At 42.6% G+C, this 20,303-nt stretch overlaps 1 protein-coding gene across 10 annotated transcripts in view; it reads right to left on the minus strand.

Moving 5' to 3' along the window:
- The window catches only part of LDB2 (LIM domain binding 2), a 307,652-nt gene that overhangs the window by 216,848 nt on the left and 70,501 nt on the right, over positions 1-20,303 (minus strand). The gene's annotated exons all lie outside the window — the stretch shown is intronic.

Raw genomic sequence — 20,303 nt, forward strand, 5'->3', positions numbered from 1 at the left:
TTTGTACGGCACTGAAACCCCCATCCTCAACTCCTATAAACCTCTCACAAATGTGTGAATACCATACATCCCTGAAAGATTCACACCGCTGGCATCAAATTCAGATTCAGACAATGAGTTTTATCTGTATACTTTATTTTGTAAATTCCTGGGAACCAACCCTAAGGGTAGCTACCTTACAGCTAACACTACACAGGAAAACTCTTGAAGAATACACTTCCTCTTACTCTCACCCCTACACACATAAAGATGCACAGCTGGGAGAGAAAAATAATTTTCACTTAGGACAGCAATATACCTTGAATTGGTCCTGGGAATCTCAATAACAGGGCCGTGCACTGCCCCTAAGATTCACTATGAATCCCACATTGGAATACAGGAAAATTCCTGCCTGAAGCAATTTGGAGGCTGTCCAATTTGGCTTGGGGTCTAAATCCTGATCCAGAAAAGGGATTTTCTATCCCACCCTCTAGTTTTGTAGGCAACCATTTTATTATGAAAATGATATACAATATAGAGGTGTCCCTAGGAAAATAACCTGCAAAATTTCAAAAGGATGGGGCTAGGGAGTAATGATGAATAAAAAAAGCAGCTTCAAGCTTGCGTTCTGCTCAATTGGCACTAAAAGTCAAATTGCATACAAAGGTCAAATGACAGGAGTGGATGTGTGGACATGTATGGAGCACAGAGGGAGAAGGACGTGAATGTCCAGCACTTTCCAAGCAATCACCACTAACTGAACTAGAAAAGAACACTGAACAGACAAGATGGAGACAGCCAAGTGACTTTAACAAGAAGACAAGAACTTCAACATCCCTGTAATGGGAGAGCGGTAGTAAAATCATTCTCTCTGATTAAAAGCTAGATCTATCAAATTACAAAAGATACCTACACCAGTGAAAGCACTGGAGTGCCCATGGAACATGGCACAGTTTCTCCCTAGACAGTCTTCACTGTAGGTGCCATAGTAAATGTCTGTATATTTTGATTTGGTGTGTATTCCCATGGGATGTTATTTGAGGAAGTCATTGCTAAAGATAGCAGCAAAATAGGGGGGTTGAAGAAAAGACTATGAAACTGAACCCCCATGCCAACCCTCTCCCCCAACAAAAGAATCAAGTTCTCTTTGCAATGTTCCCTCTCCCCTGAAAATATATAATAAATAAAGCATTGTAAACATTCAGTGCTGCCCTGTTGGGGAATACTGTTGCATAGCTAGATTATGTGGTCCAAGGCAGCAGTTAGCCTGGAGACATAACTGTGGCAATCATCTCAAAGCACGCAAAAGCAGAGCTTGGAAAAGTTACTTTTTTGAACTACAACTCCCAGCAGCCCCAGCCAGCATGGCCACTAGATTGGACTGATGGGAGTTGTAGTTCAAAACAGTAACTTTTCCAAGCTCTGCTCAAAAGTTAATTCTAATGCTTGTTACACACAAAAATAAAGATCTGAAAAATATCTGAAGCCCTTTTCAGCATTACACTTTTGTATATAAATTAATTCGAAAGAATCTTCCAGCACAAACCAAATCTTTCAAGTCCAGCCCATCAAACAAATACATAGTCATAGCAACATCTTCTCCCGTTCCATAGTGTAATCTCCTCCACTACACAGATCAAACTGAAAAATACAGTACTATCTAGTATTTGTGGTGAAGTAGCAATTTAGAGTTCAATTTGCACAGGTTTTGTGAATCTATAAGCTAGTGTTATCCACTGAGTTTAGCATGTTGTTCTGCACTTGCATGCTGGGAAGTGTTAACAAACAGTTGTGAGCACATATAACCTGCCACTTTAACTGACAAATTAACACAATGATAAAAGTTGGCATTTTACAACTTCCCACGACACACAGTGGGACTCCTAAACAGGTTTTAATTTGAATTTCCTTCTTGCCTCAACATTTGCAGGAAAACTCATAGACCCATATATAGCCTATACACTTCACACTCATGAAGACAGCTGACACTAGACAACTTCATTTTAAGGTTAATTTGATGCAAGGACTAAATACTAAATTGCTGTAAATGCTAAATTGCTAAAGAACAGATGAACAACACATCAATTCCCTAAAATGCTGCAGCCACCAAATCCATTTTTTTCATTATTGGAATGGAATGGAAAGCAACTAAGGGCTACTTCACACATTATAGCAAAACAGAGTGGAAACACACCCACCCATCCAGTATAATTCTGGGTATGGAATTCAACTTCCTGACATCCTCAGCTAGTATTTTTTCTTTAAAAAAAGAATCTTACTTTCTAGTCCTTATAGCTGTGAAAATATGCTCAAGAATGAGTTAACAGCAATGCTCGTTGAAATCTCAAAAGACAGGAAGGTGGTTGAGTAAGATTATGAGTAGCTGTTGCAGGGCTTTTGTGCCCTGAATTATACAGCCACAAGAGTGGCTGTATACTATAGCCAGCATGGATTTTTCACATTCCACAATGTTAAACTGAAAATACACCCCATGCTATTCTGATGCTTCCCATAAGCTCATTTCAAAACAAAACCTTACAAAACTTATAGTCCTGAACTCAAAAATGCTTCCTTAACAACCCTCTCAATTTTCATGGCGATAAAACAGTCAGAGATAATAGAGAGTTCAGAGTCTAAAAAGAGAGATAGAAAAACCAGAGCGCTTTTGGACTTTTTACTGTCAGAATTATCATAATCTGTTTAAATACATTAAAAATCAGCCATGTTCACAGAGTACCTGTAATCCTATTACTGACCTTGCCCCATACTCTGACCTTCATCTTCTGCAGTTTAAAGTTTAAAAAATGTCTGGCTGATTTTTAATTAATTTAAGAAATTTTGCATTGAACTGAATGATAGTGTCGGGTATGCTCAGTGAGAACCAACTGTCAGCGTTCTAAAAGCCAGACTCACAGCTGCTTAGCTTGCCTAATCAGGGGGCCACACCCACACCAGACTTTGATTTCACTTGAGACAGTCATGGCTTTCCCCAAAGAATCCTGGGAAGTGTAGTTTGTGAAGGGCGCTGAGAGCAGACTCCTATTCCACTGAGAGAGCTCCAGTGGCCAGACTGGTTTAACAGACAGCCGCTCTGATTGAAGCTCTGTGAGGGGAACAGGGCGTCTCCTAGCAGCTCTCAGCACCATTCACTAATTACACTTCCCAGGATTCTTTGAGAGAAGCCATGACTGTCCAAAGTGAAATAAAGGCCTGGTGTGGATGTGGCCAGGGACAGCTTTGGTTTAAATTTGGGTGCCTGCTGCAGAATAAAAAGGTGCTGGAAAGAAAAGGGGCTTCCCCTCTGCCCAGTGCCCACCCACCCAATCTCCTCCCCCTCCCTTGAGTCAGTGTTGGACTACGACCTGGGAGTCCAGGGTTCAAATCCCCACACAGCCATGAAGCTCACTGGGTGACCTTGGGCCAGTCACTGCCTCTCAGCCTCAGAGGAAGGCAATGGTAAAACCACATCTGAATACCGTTTACCATGAAAACCCTATTCATATGGTCACCATAAGTTGGGGTCGACTTGAAGGCAGTCCATTTCCATTTTCAAACATGATTGCACAGACATAAATTTCACTGAACTCGAAAAGTATGCAAATGATCAAACCCACTCTCCTTTCTGCTCCCTCCTATCCCCTCCCCCTTCCCTTCTCCTTTCTTTGCCCTTCCCTCCCCATCCCTATCCCCCTCTAATCCCCTCCTTCCCTCCCCCTCCCCATGGTCAGTTTTACCTATCTTAAGCATGATTGCACGGGAGTAAATACCACTGAACTCTATAAGCATGCAAATGATCAAACCTGCCCTCCACCCACTCTTCCTTTGCCCCCTCTAATCCGCTCATTCCCCTTCCCCCTCCCCCATACTCAGTTTTACCTATCCTAACCATGATTGCATAGGAGTATATCCCATTGAACTTAATAAGCATGCAAATGATCAGACCTGCCTTTCTCCTACTTCTCTTCTCCTCTCCCTTCCTCATCCTCTCTTCCTTCTTCCTCCTCGCCTGCACACTGTAGCCCTCCCTCTTTTCCCCCTGGTCAGTTTTACCTATCCTAAGCATGATTGCATGGGAGTAAATCCCACTGAACTCAATAAACATGCAAATGATCAAACCTGTCCTGCTCCCCTCCCCCCTGCTCCCCTCCCCCTCTCCGCCCTTCCACCCCTCCCTCTCCTTTCTCCCCTTTCCATTCCCTGTGGTCAGCTTCATGTATCCTAAGCATGATTGCAGGGGAGTAAATTCCACTGAACTCAATAAGCATGCAAATGATCAATCCATTCTCAGCAAACATGGACAGGATCCTATTTCTTACCTCCTGGATTAAAAAGCAGAGAAATTCACTAATAGGCAAAACACCTTACGGTTTAACAACGTACCTATAGCCCAGAGATATTTCTATCCAACTTTAAAAAGCAGGCATATTGGACCTGCATGCACCAGGGGAGTAGGAGACCTGACCTCTGCTCTGAGATATTGTAAACAGTGGGAGGTGAAATATATTCTAGCAATTTATTTGTTTTCAATTGACTGTGCCCACCTTGCCTTAAATGAAGTGGTTTAAATATAGCAGGCTGAAATCATGACAGATTCATTCATGGAGGAACCATATGATGAAGAACCCGAAATTTTAGAATGTGAGGTCAAAGCTGCTCTTAAAATTCTTGGAAGAAACAAATCACCAGGAATAGATGGCATACCAATAGAGTTGCTACGAGCTACTGAGACTGAATCTGTCCAAATTTTGACAAAAATTTGTCAAGAAATATGGAAAACTAAACTATGGCCCACAGACTGGAAGCGTTCAATATATATCCCACTTCCAAAGAAAGGGGATCCCAGAGAATGCAGTAATTATCGAACTATTGCCTTAATATCCCATCAAGTAAAGTAATCCTCAAGATTCTACAACAAAGGCTCTTACCATATATGGAGCGAGAAATGCCAGATGTCCAAGCTGGATTTAGAAAGGGAAGAGGCACCAGAGATCATATTGCAAACATACGTTGGATAATGGAACGGAGCAAGGAATTTCAGAAGAAAATCACCCTGTGCTTTATAGATTACAGCAAAGCCTTTGACTGTGTAGATCATGAAAACTATGGAATGCTTTAAAAGAAATGGGGGTCCACAGCATCTGATTGTCCTGATGCGCAACCTATACTCTGCACAAGAGGCTACTGTAAGGACAGAATATGGAGAAACCGATTGGTTCCGCATTGGAAAGGGTGTGAGACAGGGGTGTATTTCCTATTTGTTTAATCTATATCCAGAACATATCATATGGAAAGCGGGATTGGTGCAAGATGAAGAAGGTGTGAAAAGTGGAGGGAGAAACATCAATAATTTAAGATATGCAGACGATACCATACTACTAGCAGAAACCAGTAATGATTTGAAACGAATGCTTATGAAAGTTCAAGAGGAAAGCACAAAAGCAGGACTACAGCTGAATGTCAAAAAGACTAAAGTAATGACAACAGAAGATTTATGTAACTTTACAGTTGACAATGAGGACACTGAACTTGTCAAGGATTATCAATACCTTGGCACAGTCATTAACCACAATGGAGACAATAGTCAAGAAATCAGAAGAAGGCTAGGACTGGGGAGGGCAGCTGTGAGAGAACTAGAAAAGGTCCTCAAATGCAATGATGTATCACTGAACACCAAAGTCAGGATCCTTCAGACCATGGTATTCCCGATCTCTATGTATGGATGTGAAAGTTGGATCGTGAAAAAGGCGCATAAGAGAAAAATCAACTCATTTGAAATGTGGTGTTGGAGGAGAGCTTTGCGCATACCATAGACTGTGAAAAAGACAAATAATTGGGTGTTAGAACAAATTAAACCAGAACTGTCACTAGAAGCTAAAATGATGAAACTGAGGTTATCATACTTTGGACACATCATGAGAAGACATGATTCACTAAAAAAGACAAGAATGCTGGGAAAAACAGAAGGAAGTAAAAAAAGAGGAAGGCCAAACAAACGATGGATTGGTTCCATAAAGGAAGCCACAGACCTGAACTTACAAGATCTGAACAGGGTGGTTCATGACAGATGCTCTTGGAGGTCGCTGATTCATAGGGTTGCCGTAAGTCGTAATTGACTTTAAGGCACATAACAACAACAGAGTCATTCCTGAAGTAGCAACATATTGTAATCCGTCTGATTTTACATCAAACTGCAGTTTCAGATTCCACTGTTAATGCACCCAAAATAGAAATAACCTCCAATTTGAAACACAAAAGGCTGTCTTCACCATCATATGACATTGACCAATAAAAAGGCTTTGAAATTAATAAAAATAAATTTGACACAGATTTCTAGGATGAATAAGGAGGGAAATAAAATTTTCCAGATTAGATTCTCTGTAGAAACAGTAGAACACAGGAAAGAAGCATAGTAAGAAGAACACCAACAAACATACAAAAATATAATTCTCCATCTTTGGAGATGGCAGGAGTTGCCACCACTCCCCATATGCTCAGAGGCACATGTTACCAATTCTTCCAAGCTACACAGGAAGTGGATTGGACTGTGAAAGACCAACTCAAATTGTGCTTGCATTTTGACAACTTTGTAGGGCAGTACAATATCTCAGGGAGGAGTTCAGGTCTCCTGCTCCCCTGGTGCATTCACTATAGCTGCCCAATTTCCCTGCTTTTTAAAGTTTGGTAGAAATATCTGTGGGCTATAGGTACGTTCTTAAACCACAAGGGTTTTTGCCTATTAGTGAATAGCTTTAAATTCCTCTCAACAAGGAAAACCAGAATAAATTAGGCAAACTAAGGTAAATTATCCAATGTGTTTAATTTACACAGCATGTACAGGTTGCAGAATTTTGTCTATGGACAGAGTCATATGAGCATGGTATGACTCTGTAGTTTACCACAGGTGTTAATAGGTAGACTGAGATAATGTTACAGCTCACTAGCAAAGTTAGGGCTCATCTGCATTGTAAGCCCGTTGTGCCTCCTTTAATCCACCCACATCCATATGATATTCTCCAAACACTGTCTTGCCACACTTTCCCATTCCATGATCCGGAGTTTTCAATACCAACTATAAACGAAAAGGAGAGAAACAGGGATTGCAAAGAGTTGCTGAGGAGCAATGCTGGTTGCATTGTCTTGCATTTTCACTTCCTTCCAAGCATCCTGCTTCTGTTGGACTCCCATTGGCTTTCTCACCTCTCTCCCTTCTGATCTTACTCAATCAGCAGAAGCAAAAGGGAAAAGCACCACACCACTGTGTAAAGAGATGCAAGTTTTAATGTTATGACAATTTTTTACTACATATGTGAAGTATGTTATATGGAACGTGGTCTTTAAAAGTGTTTTGCCATATATTTCTGTAAGTCTCAGACCACGATGTTGTCTCCATGTTATTGATTTTAGTTTGTTTTAATGTTTGTAGCTCCTGAGGAAGGATTACTCTGAAACGCGTTGAGCCTCAATAAATCTACCAAGCACCAGAGCCTGCCTCTCTTTTTTGTTCCTTACTCAATCAGCACAATAACTTGCCTCCTGCTTCTTTTGCTTTCCCATTGGCTCCCTCACTCTTCTGACCTGAATTAATCAGCAACACAACAAGATGAGAAGGAGGGAGTGGGAGTTTGTAAAGAAAAAGACTACTAGTATGAGTGAGGAAAAGTTTTGATTCAAGTATAACAAAAGTGCAAAACAATTACGTTTGGGCTACCAGTGGACAATTCCAATAAGGAAAATGAGGATTTTTAGTATGGTCTGGATGAGCCCACAGAGAGAGCTAGAGTTGGAAACGCGGCAGCAGCAGCTCCCTCTCTTGATGTAAGATCCCTGCAGGGGTGTTGGAGAGGCATTAGAGAATTAGAGCAAGAGACCACAATGTGGATAAACAGACATTCCTGTAAGGCAGTGGTTCTTAACCTGGGGTACACCCCCCCAAGGGTGAGAGACACTTTCTCTAGGAGTGCGAAGCGTTGTTCGAGATTTTAAAAATTCATTTTAATAGAAGCAGAAAATTAACTATACAACCATAGATTTTGGAAAACATTTATCTTAGTTAAGTTAGGCTAAAACACACATTAAAATAAATTAAAATTAAAAATGAATGGTATTTTTTCAGGGGGTGCGAGAGCATATTTTGGAAATCCAAGGGGTGCTGGCAGTGGAAAAGGTTAAGAACCACTGCTGTAAGGGATGTTGAAAACCATGAAAATGGAAGAGCCAAAGTGTTTGCCAAAATTTGTGAGTAGCTTTAGCTTGGCCACATGTATAACAAAAGTTATTCACCATGTATGACCAGTTAACTGAACAGAAATATAGTTGTTCCTAGGGAATATGGAGTCTAGGGAAATGATGCCCCGCTTGCCGCGCAGCTGACGAGTGGGGCAAGGTTGCAGATGGGGGCAAAGCTTCCGCCTCCATCTTTGTTTGGGGCAACGTCGCGCGTCGCACCTATTGTGTGCGTGCGACGTGCAGAGTGGAGGGGCGGGGCTTTGGGGCTTATTTAAGTCCAGCCACCCCTCCTACCTTCCTCTTTGCCAGCGTGACGTTGAAGGACGACGAGGGCTGAAGCAGAGCAAGGAGAAGAGCGGCAGCGGCCATTCTGGCTCGGCTGCGTGGTTGGTGCCATTTCGGAGGCGCTTGTTTGCAGCGGCACAGGCCGCATTTACAGGCCAGTTAGGCCACGTTAGTGGGCTGATTAGGCCTCAGTTATTTTCCTTGGTGGAGGTAGTTTGAGGAGGCAGGCGGCCATGAGCCTGGAGGAGTGGCGGCGGCTGGAGCGGGTCTTTTATTAAGGGCTTGCTGGGCCGAATGGTGTGGAAACCCCTCCCCCTTGGTTGGGGGGGCACTCAGTGTCCTCCAGCAACGCCGCCTTAGGGCTATTGCTAGCCAGTTAAACAAGATCACACACACATTTAATATTGTATAAGAGCAGTGATATAATATAAAGTAATTGGAATAAATCAGTAATTAAAATAAATTAGAGCAAAAGAGCTGCAGGGTTTTGAATAAAAGGATCAGACCTTGCAGACAGTGACTTACTACAGTTAGCAGCTTACAATACTGGTATTCGTGCTTTTAAAGCCAAGTCCCTCAGGTGGCAAGCATGTGTGACATGCAGCGGAGAGGCTACGGCGGCCTCAGTTACTCAGGGCAAGGCCCTCAGTTGGAGAGCATGTGTGACATGCAACGGAGAGGCTACGACGGCTTCAGTTACTTATGGGCATGCTCCTACGCAGGGTTTGGCAAACGAAGGCTAACCAGCAGATTCAGTTGGCTCTTCTTGGGGCAAGGGGGGTTAGCCATTCCGCATCCCCATTCAGCATTAGAAGGGTGAACGATACAGGGCCGATGGCATTCACCTGTCAGATGCAGGTAACGACATATTTGGGAGACCTGCAGAGGTGTCTGCGAGAGGTGCTTCTCGGCAGTGGGGTAAAGGGGGACTAAATAGAGATTTGTCCCCCTTTTGTGGCGGGAAGGTGCGGGAAGGGAAATAGGTAAGGACAGCTCGGTGGCCCCCTTAGGCACCTTTGGAGATGATTGGCGGTTCCGGAGGCCTGTCTGTCAGGGCTTTACGGCTCGAGGGCAGGATATGGGCTGCTTCTGGGGCCAACTTATCCTCATCTACCCAGGGGTTATACGGCCCCGGGTGGGGATGACATGGGAAGGCCCCCCTACTCACCTACAAGGTGTGGCCGGGGTAAAGGGTAAGCAGATGGGCTTGCCCTTGCCCCAGCAGGGGCTGGTCGCCCAGAGCTGTGTGGCAAGCTACTTGCTTATAGACAGTTCCCGCACCTAGGTTTCCCTCTGCAGGTCACTTTAAATTGGGTTTGGTTTGCTGTAATTTAATAAAGTGGCCCTTATTCAACCCAAGCTGATGTCTCTGTGTCTTATTTCGCCCCTCGACTGCAAATGATGCCCCGCTCGCCGCGCAGCTGACGAGTGGGGCAAGGTTGCAGATGGGGGCGAAGCTGCCGCCTCCATCTTTGTTTGGGGCAACGTCGCGTGTCGCACCTATTGTGTGCGTGCGACGTGCAGAGTGGAGGGGCGGGGCTTTGGGGCTTATTTAAGTCCAGCCACCCCTCCTACCTTCCTCTTTGCCAGCGTGACGCCCACCCCACCCTCCCTCTTTTATGGTGTGCCTAGGGGTTGCTTCGGGGCCGAGTAGGAATTTTTATCCTGCCCACCCTCGTTGGCGGGCAGGTTTTTTGCCTGCTCCACACCATGGGAGTAGGACGGAATTGGGTTAGGGGGCGTTGTGTTTAATAGGTGGTTTTGGCTTATTTGGCTAACTTGAATGTATTAGACAGGTTAATGCCCTACCGGGCTATGCATCTTGCACTGGTGCGGGAAGGTGCGGGAAGGGAAATAGGTAAGGACAGCTAGGTGGCCCCCTTAGGCACCTTTGGAGGTGATTGGCGGTTCCGGAGGCCTGTCTGTCAGGGCTTTACGGCTCGAGGGCAGGATATGGGCTGCTTCTGGGGCCAACTTATCCTCATCTACCCAGGGGTTATATGGCCCCGGGTGGGGATGACGTGGGAAGGCCCCCCTACTCACCTACAAGGTGTGGCCGGGGTAAAGGGTAAGCAGATGGGCTTGCCCTTGCCCCAGCAGGGGCTGGTCGCCCAGAGCTGTGTGGCAAGCTACTTGCTTATAGACAGTTCCCGCACCTAGGTTTCCCTCTGCAGGTCACTTTAAATTGGGTTTGGTTTGCTGTAATTTAATAAAGTGGCCCTTGTTCAACCCAAGCTGATGTCTCTGTGTCTTATTTCGCCCCTCGACTGCAATGTGTAGGCTGAAGCTAGGAATGATGGGGCAACACTCTCCCCTGCCCTTCCTAAATGGGACCTCAACTCATTATATTGTCAGTTTCACAGCATGGAGTCTTTATTATTATAAAGTCAATACCATCAGAAAGTACTCCTTTCACAGAAGCCAATTGTTTCATACTATAACCCATTACAAACTCCTGAAAATTCTATGAAAATCCCTGGAGGGCACTCCAATTTAACAAAACAAACACCGGTACCGAGCGTGATACAAATCTGTTTGCTGTCCCATTCCATCCAGTATAGTTTGGCTGCCACAGAAGCAATTAGAGAAAACTATGATTTAATGAGTATGCCAAAACTCTAGCCAAACACAGCTGTCTTGTAACAAATGTCCACTTTAGCAGTTATCACCATCACTGAAATGTGCAAACTCTTTCAGTTCTTTCCACTTACAGTGGCAGCACAAGCAACTATTTATGAAAAAGCTTAGTTAATTGCTATTCCAGTGTGAGAAACCATGAAAAATGTATAAAGCTAAATTTTAATCAAAGGTACAAGGCCAATTGTAAATAATATTGTTATGGGATTGAGAGCTCAGATGGATGATTTCCATGAATTCCCTTTCCAGCCTCTGATTTGGGATCTGCAATGGAAAAACCCAGCTCCACTGGTCAGACTAGTTTCCTTTTCTAAGTTAGTATGTGCACTAATGGCTTTATCAAGTGACCACCATTAGCATAGGTAAGAATACAGCAGAGAAAGATCCTGTTGCTATTGGAACTCGTTCTGAAGAGAGGCTCTACTACCTCAGAGTGAGCATAGATCTGTTAAGATCAGCAGGAAAGTTCAACTTGCTTAGGTTTTCTTTACATTTGATGGATTGTGTTTGGTCATTCTTCCTTGGTAATGATTTTCTTTTACATTTTTTAAAACAAACTACTGAAGGATGTTAAGTACCAGGAAACAAGAGCACAACAACAGGGGTGCAAAATGATGCTGTTGTTCTTTGCTTCTTTGCTTCATTAACAATATGATGTACATTATTTTAATAAAGGGATAAAAATAAGGGATCCACACGTTCATTCACTATGCTTGCCACAACGAGCATTCATTCCTTCTGTCTGGTGAATGTGATGAACCTCAGAGCCCTCGTGAGTATGCTGCTGCCAAGGGAGATTTTCCCTTCACTTGTGATGCTTCCAAGAAGGTCCAAGGTGCAGAAGTGCAGGACAACATAGATAAGCTTCAGCCTTCCTCCTGAGCTTGGAGTGGATGAAAAGAGCAAAGGACTGCCTCTGTCTTCAGGCTGCACTTTGGAGGAATAATGCAGTGCCAGAGTGAAAACCTTTCCCCCCCTTTTTTCTTTTTCTTTTTGGAGTAAGGACTTGGTGATCACAGGTTCTGGCTAGATACAAAGCCAACCAATTTGGGACCCCTAATCAAAATAATTTAGAAGAAGCACTTGCATGACACTAAAGCAAGGATAGGGTACCTTTTTTCAGCCTGAGAATGGCATTCTTTTCTGGACATCTGGTGAGCAACGCCAAAGGAAAAAGCGGGCAGAGCTATGAATGCCCTTTATACAGGCTAGTTTCTACATAATCACACACCCCTCTCTATCCTCCATCCAAGCGTCATTATCAGATTTCAAGGACACATTCCAGCCAGGCAAAAACATTCAAGAAGGGTATTAACCGAGGCAGGTGAGGGATGCGTTCTGAGAAAAGAGGGGGTATCACCTGATGAGAGCCCCAAAAGCCAGAGAGGCCTGGAGGGCTGTATTTGGCCCCTAGGCCAGCGGTTCCCCACCCCTGATGTAAACAAAGAAGCATTAAAAACAGAATCTAAACACTTAAGACAGAGCAGTAAGAAAAATGAGAAAGAACTGGCTTTGAACTGTTACTTTAAACTAGTGCTGTGCCAAAATCTTCCAATATCTAGAAATGTTTTTTTCTTTCTCTCTGTGAAAGAGGCTTTCATTTTTCTACCTCATTCTCAAGGCACTTTTCTGTAAATATTTTTCTAGTACACTGCAGCCTCCCTAGCTGCCTCTACTTCCTGATGTCAAAAAGCCCTGTGGGAGGAGTTAAATGATGACATCTTCATGTGGGGTTTAACTGAAGCATGGGCACCCATGAAGGCTGCAGAGTGCAGACCACTGGTGAGATGAACTGCAAAATGGAAGAAAGGACACTCTCAACTCCCAGTTACCTCAAAAATAACAAGAAACACCCTGCACCCCATCTAGGAGAATTTCACAGTAATCTGTTCTTTTGATAACTTTCCTTTGATAACATTTGAATGCAATTTCTTTTCTCATTAATTTATGGAGAGTAGTTGGGGTAAAAAAAACAGGATGAATTTTTGGCACAGCACTACTTTCAGCTGTGCTGGTTCTTTCTAATATGACACTGCTCTAAATAATTATAGTCTGGAGAGGAAGGCAGAGGCTCAAGCCCAGAAGACCAAGGCTCGAGCCCATAAGGAGAAGTGGAGGGGACATCCTGCCACACCCAGAGCAAAGTCACCAGTCCTTCAAACCTAGGCACATGGGGCTTGAACAGCACTATCTTTGATTGCAAATGGGTGCCCTGCAGCCAGGGCCGGTTCTAAAGGGTGGCCAGGTAGGGCACTGGCCCGATGGCCCCTGGAGCTACAGGGGGCCCCTCAGCCGCCCCTCCTCTCCCCTTCCATGATCTGTGGCCCCTCACACCCCCACCTACCTGTCTGCTTTTACCATTGTCCTTAACAAAGATGGTGGCCGTGGTTTCCCTAAGGTACTGAAGCTCCTGCTGCCATCTTAGTTGATGGAAGAGATGCGCGAGCGTAGCACGCACGTGTGCCATCAACAAAGATGGTGGCGGAGGCGTCATCCCCTCAGAGAAACTGCGGCCTCCATCTTTGTTAAGGGCAATGGTAAAAGACAACAGACAGGTAGGTGGGGTGTGTGAGTGCATGCGCACGCACACACGCCGGGGCCAGGGCAAGCTGATGCCCAAGGGCCCCGGCATTCCTGGAGCCGGCCCTGCCTGCAGCTCCTGCCTCATATGCGGGGCAGCTTTCCATGGGGCTCTGACATTATCCAGCTGTACAAACTGCAAGGCATCCGCCTCAACCTCCTCCACAAAGTGACTGAGTGGATTGAGTGCAACAAGCTCAAGCTTAGACTGCACCCCCCCTTGGCTGTGCCTTCCTCTCTTTTCCCATCCTGCTGCTCCTCTTCAGAGGGAATTTAATACTAATGTGAATGACATTAATAGCTCTTGTAATAGTGCTACCAGAGTAGGTTTATTCACTAATAGGCAAAAATCCTTGTGGTTTAAGAACATAGCTATAGCCCACAGATATTTCTATCAAACTTTAAAAAGCAGAGAAATTGAGCAGCTATAGTGAATGCACCAACCAGGGGAGCAGGAGATCTGACCTCCTCTCTGAGATATTGTACTGCCCTACAAATTTGTCAAACACAATTTGGGTTGGTCTTTCACAGTCCAATCCACTTCATGTGTAGCTTGGAAGAATTTGATAACATGTCCCTCTGAGCATATCGGGAGTGGTGGCAACACCTGCAATCAGCCGAAATAACAGAAACAAGCTATGTGCTGTGCCGATGTTGTTTTAGCAGGGAGGAAGTAACAATATTAAGGCATTTTTAAAAAACTTTTAACTGCAGAATATGAAGGTCAGAGTATGGGACAAGGTCAGTAATAGGATTACAGGTACTCTGTGAACATGGCTGAATTTTAATTAAATTCAACAAATTATGAGAACTCTGACAGAAAAAAGTCCAAAAGGGGTCTTGTTTTCTCTCTCTCTCTCTACACTTTGAACTCTCTATTCTCTCTGACTGTTTTGTGTATCGGCATGAAAATTTATAGGGTTGTTAAGCAAGCGTTTCTGAGTTTAGGACCATAAGTTTTGTAAGGTTTTGTTTTGAAATGAGCTTATGGGAAGCATTAGGATGGCATGGGGGATATTTTCAATTTAATATTGTGGCATGCAAAAAATCCATGCTGACTATAGTATACAGTCACTCTCGTGGCTGTATAATTCATTCATGAAATTTATATCTTGCCCAAAGAAGCCCAGGTAGCAAAGATGTCAGTCATTTGTCGTACTATATGTGAAATGGATTACTGAATTCTGTTATACTCTGAATATTTATAGGATGGCCACATGTTTTTTGTTGAATGTTCAGGTTGTAAACTACCTTGAGTACAGTAATGCAGAAAGGTGGTATACAAGTTAGAAATGAAATGAAATAATAATATGTGGCATTTACATAGGATAATTCACAAAGAGTTTTACACACATTTCCTCAAATAAAAAATTCCAGTTCTGTTTCAAACTATGGTTTTTAACCTGTTTTGCAGTCCTAAACTGTTATTTAGGTTCTCAGACATAACATTTAATCATTTTAATTCAATAAAACAAACCGTGCGTTAAATCTGCATAGGTAACACTGGTTTGCTGTCCACTCCTGGAACCTGCAGAAGCTTCTCATCCTTACCTTCAAAATTTCCCAGGGCCTTTCTTCCTTACCTCTCCAAAGTTGTGGCCTCTGCTCCACCCCACCCTCAAAAGTCTCCTGCTTCCACCAATAATTCCACCCTTAAGTAAGGAACTGCCTCTCAGAAGGCCTCCATGAGATCACCTCATTCCTCAAAACTCCCTCTTTTCCATGAAATCTTTGGAACAATCACCTTGTCCAGACTTGTTATTAAACCCCAACAAAGTTACTAACCTGGGGGGAAAAAAACCTCACAAACTTTTTACTCAAAAATGGGGCTGGTGACAGAACACTTCATCTCTCCCCTTTTGAGTAAAAAGCAGGCTAGTAAAAGTGTCTGCAGGTTAGACTATTTCAGAAATCTATGGTGCAACTGTACTTAGAATACTGTGTATAGTTCTGCTCACTACACCTCAAAGAGGATACTGTAGAACTGCAAAAGGTTCAGAAAACAGCAACGAAAATGATCAGAAGGTTACAAACATTTCAGGTTTTGTTGGTTGTGAAGGCAGGTAATGTCCCCACATCAGAGGTGTATAAAATTATGCAAGGTGTGGAGAAAGATGTTTTTCTCCTTCTCTCATAATACTAGAATCCAGGACCATCCAGTGAAGCAGAATGTTGGAAGATTCAGGACAGACGAAAGGAAACACATGGCATTCTCTTGAGGGATGTATTATTTAACTGTAGCTCTGTGAGGGGAATAGTGGTCAGCACCCTTAACAAACTACAGTTCCCAGAATTTTGGGGGAAAGCCATGACTGCTTAAAGTAATATCATATTGCTCTAAATGTATAGCATAGATGGGATCTATAAGTGGGTTTATCCAGAGTCCTGAGAAGTAAGAATTCTACTTCAAGTGTTGGAGAGAAAAGTAAACTTAAATAACAATTCATGTTTTTCGACATATAGTGTGGAGTATCCCCTATATTTATTTATGCAGTGGTCTCAGCAATTTACATCTGGGAGGGAAAGAAGTCAGTTTTGTGAGGAATTTGGTTTTGATAGAGAATCTACAGATCAGCAATACAAAGTGACATGTGTTTATGACAAAACTCGCAGTACCTACTAATGCATAAATATACTGTTAAACTTTTATCAAGGGCAACCTGGTTACCTCCTCATGACTAGAAGGCTGGCCAAGTAGTAAATAAATAAGAATAGTTTCATGTGTTGCTTGGTCCACTACAGAAACTATGCAGTTGTGCTACTAGAAAAGTCCTCAAAGAAGGAATGTACCATGATTTTACAATTCTGCCCCTCCTTTTTTAAACTAATATAATTACAATGTCCATTTATGACACAGTACATATAGTGTAATGGGGGTACTGATAGATATTAAAATTAATTTATTGATTATCAACTATTATGAAAGAAACATGTCCCACATTCTATGAAACCACTAGTATTTTTCCTTTGCAAAGCCTTACAAAACAAGTAATTCATCCACAGGCCATAATGATAGCCACAGTTAAGTACTTTCAGAAATTTGACAAGTCTTCTACTTAGTTGCCAGCTTTGTTCAAGTAGTAAGTGAAATATTAATACCAAATCCTTCCATATCAGATATCCCAAGAGTACAACCACAGGATTTGTTTGGAAAACATTGCTTCTTGTATCTGTGAGCATTTTTGTACCCTTCCCCACCAGCTGATTTTACAGCAATGGCAGTAACTAACACCTCTTATGCCTCATTTTCAGCATATTATGTTCAGGATAATAATCTGTTTCACGGTTAAAACAGACCTCATAGAAATATGATTTCATATGAACTCCTACTGAGGTTTGAAGGTATGTTTCTATATAAATAACCACTGAAATACTGTTATTTGAATACCCACATCATGAATCCATTGCTCTTTCCATTTCATTAACAAATCATTAAGAATTATTTTATTTTCTCCATATCAACCTTGTAGGATGATAATCTTTACAAAGTGTCAAATATCAAATAAGCTCTGCCTATTTACTAACTACCTTTAAAAATGTCTGATTAGTAGCAACTGATAAAATGGTGGTTTGAAATTTATTATATTGCATGTCTCCTTGAGTGGCCTTCTCTAGGTTGCAAAGATGAATAACGAGTTGGCCAAGTGATCTTCTTCAGGAAGAGAAATTTAAAGAAGAGGTGCCATAACCAAGAAACCAAGAAAGCATTTATCTAAAATGCCCAAAGCACCTCATGTACATTATCTCAGTAATCAACACAGCAAAGCTGCAAAGTAGGGCAGTAAGATTATCCCCATATTGCAGATGGTAATGCTGATTCACAAAAATAATGGTTTGCCTACAGCTACCCACAGCAAGTTTTAAATCACTGACTCACCAAATTAACATTCAACATGCAAATACTGTAACCACTACACTCTTTGTCTCCTTTCAGAAAACAATGAAAACAGGACAAAAACTAGAGAGTGTTCAAGAAGCAAAAGTGAAACAGCTGAAACTCAAAACAGGAGAGTTGGCAATGTTTCTTTATTTAAAGCATTTGTACCCACTCTTCAGCAAAAAAAAAAAAAAGGCTCCCAGAGTAGCTTACATACAGTCAATTCACACATAACAGTCACAGCCCTTGAGCTCACAATCTAAAACATATGACACAAAAGGAAAAAAGAACGGAGAGAAGGAAAAAGCAAGTGTAGGTGCCAATTCTTAAAGTGAAATAGTAGTTCTTATGATCAGCTGGAATTAAAGCAATTCAGGAGCAGGAGACATCTGATAAGAACATAACAACCCTACTGAATCAGAACGAAAGACCCTTTTAGTCAAGCATCCTGTTCTCACAGTAGCCTATGGGTTGCACAGAAGCAGAACTTTAGTGCAACAGCACTCTGCCCACTTGCTCCAACAGTGGAGACAGAATATAGATATCATGTCTAGTAGCCACTGATGAAGCTAGTATCTTTCAACAAAATTGGCCCTACTTCTGGTGGTGGCTGGTGCCACCTGGTAGGGCTGCTATAGGAGTGTGGCTAAAGAGGTCATGGGGGGGGCAAGTTTCGGTTGTCGCCCTATCCTCCTCCCTTGCAAATATACTGTGGATACTTAAGCATTCCAGTTTTGCATATAGTACCTAACTAAACTGTAAAGTGCCTTCAGAAGGGATTCCAGCTGCTGTCAGAGCAGTATCATAATCATCTGCCACCCTAGTCAGAGGCAGCATGCTTCTGAAAACCAGTTGCCGGAAGCCTCAGGAGGGGAGAGTGTTCTTGCACTCGGGTCCTGCTTGCGGGCTTCCCCCAGGCACCTGGTTGGCCACTGTGAGAACAGGATGCTGGACTAGATGGGCCACTGGCCTGATCCAGCAGGCTCTTCTTATGTTCTTATGTTCTTATTACTGCCTAAAGATCTCCAGTTTCTTTTCTAAAAAATAAAACCAATCCTGTAAACATTAAGTTCCTATCAAAGAAAAAATATGGCAGATGGGGAAAAACAAGAAGGTAAAATGTTAGAAAAGGGAGTCTTTTACACCATATGAACAGTTCTGAATACTGTAGCAGGACGTTCCACAATTTCTTCCAGTATTCCACTGGAGTGGGGACTCAGACATTCACACAAGTATATTTAAGTCTCTTGGTTTTTATAAAAGAAAGGATTTGCTTAACTCAAAATTCCTTCTGTTTTTGATCAACCACATTTAGACAAGTTCCACCTCTCCACTCAAAGTGAAATTGGGACTGGAAGTGTGCAACTCTCCACACATGCCCTGCTAATTGGATTACCAATGCCAAGACACCTGTATGATCAATTACTCCCCTGCTCTCTTCTTCCCCAGCCCCCATCATGAAAGACACAGTCTTGGGTTCAGAAATAAAATAAATGTTTGGTCTTCTTCTCTTAAACTTTTTGTTTTAATTAAAATAATTATAATAAATTCTTGCTCTTATACCTACGCGGATTAATTATCTTGCATAAACTCATATCAAATTTTAAGAAACTTTAAATAAATAAAAATAGAAGAGGTCCAGTTAAGAATATCCTTTCCCCCACCCTGACAATAAAAAGGCCCAGTTTGGCCCATGAAGAAACCAAATCCCCCCCCCACACCTTATGATACCAAATAAACATTTTTGGGGCAGTTTGCCACCAATAATCTCTTTTTACCTCACCTTGATAATAATTCACTAATAGGCAAAAAAAGCCCTTGCAGTTTAAGAGCATACCTAAAGCCAACAAATATTTCTATCAAACTTTAAAAAGCAGGGAAATCGGGCAGCTATAGTGAATGCACCAGGGGAGCAGGAGACCTGACCTCCTCTCAGAGATATTGGACTGCCCTACAAATTTGTCAAAATGCTAATATAATTTGGGTTGGTCTTTCACAGTCCAATCCACTTGCTGTGTAGCTTAGAGGAATTTGGTAACATGTGCCTCTGAGCATATGGTGAGTGGTGCAATGCACCTGGCCTTTCAGCAGAATTCAACAGAATGACAGGTGAAAGAGTTAAGTAGATGAGTTTACAGAATCAGTATCTGGGACACAAACTCAGTATCATAAGGCCTGTGGGCTTATGTTCACTAAAAGGAAAAGGAACCTAAGTATGACATAGAGACTTGTTAGGCCCAATACATTGTAGAATCATCAAATAGTAGAGTTGGAAGGTGCCTGTAAGGCTATCGAGTATAGTTCCTTGCTCAATGCAGGAACTTAAAGCATACCTGACAGGTGGTTATCCAGCTGTCTCCAGTGTTGGAAAGCCCACCACCTCCCTAAGTAATTGGTTCCACTGTCATACCACTCTTAACAGTTAGGAAGTTTTCCTGATGTTCAGTCGAAATCTGGCTTCCTGTAAATTGAGCCCATTATTCCATGTCCTGCACTCTGGGACAATCAAGAAGACATCCTACATATTATGTCCACACCATTCTCACAGTCTAAATGGGTGGTTACCCAATAAAAAAATGGATAAGATTAGACTGACAGGATTTGTTTTTGATAAATCCATGTTGGCTTCTAGTAATCATTGCATTGTTTTCAAGGTGTTTACAGATTGACCGCTTTATAATCTGCTCCAGAATTTTCCCAGGGATTGATGTCAGGCTGA

This window comes from Rhineura floridana, chromosome 9 (assembly GCF_030035675.1).
Source record: "Rhineura floridana isolate rRhiFlo1 chromosome 9, rRhiFlo1.hap2, whole genome shotgun sequence".
Taxonomy (NCBI): domain Eukaryota; kingdom Metazoa; phylum Chordata; class Lepidosauria; order Squamata; family Rhineuridae; genus Rhineura; species Rhineura floridana.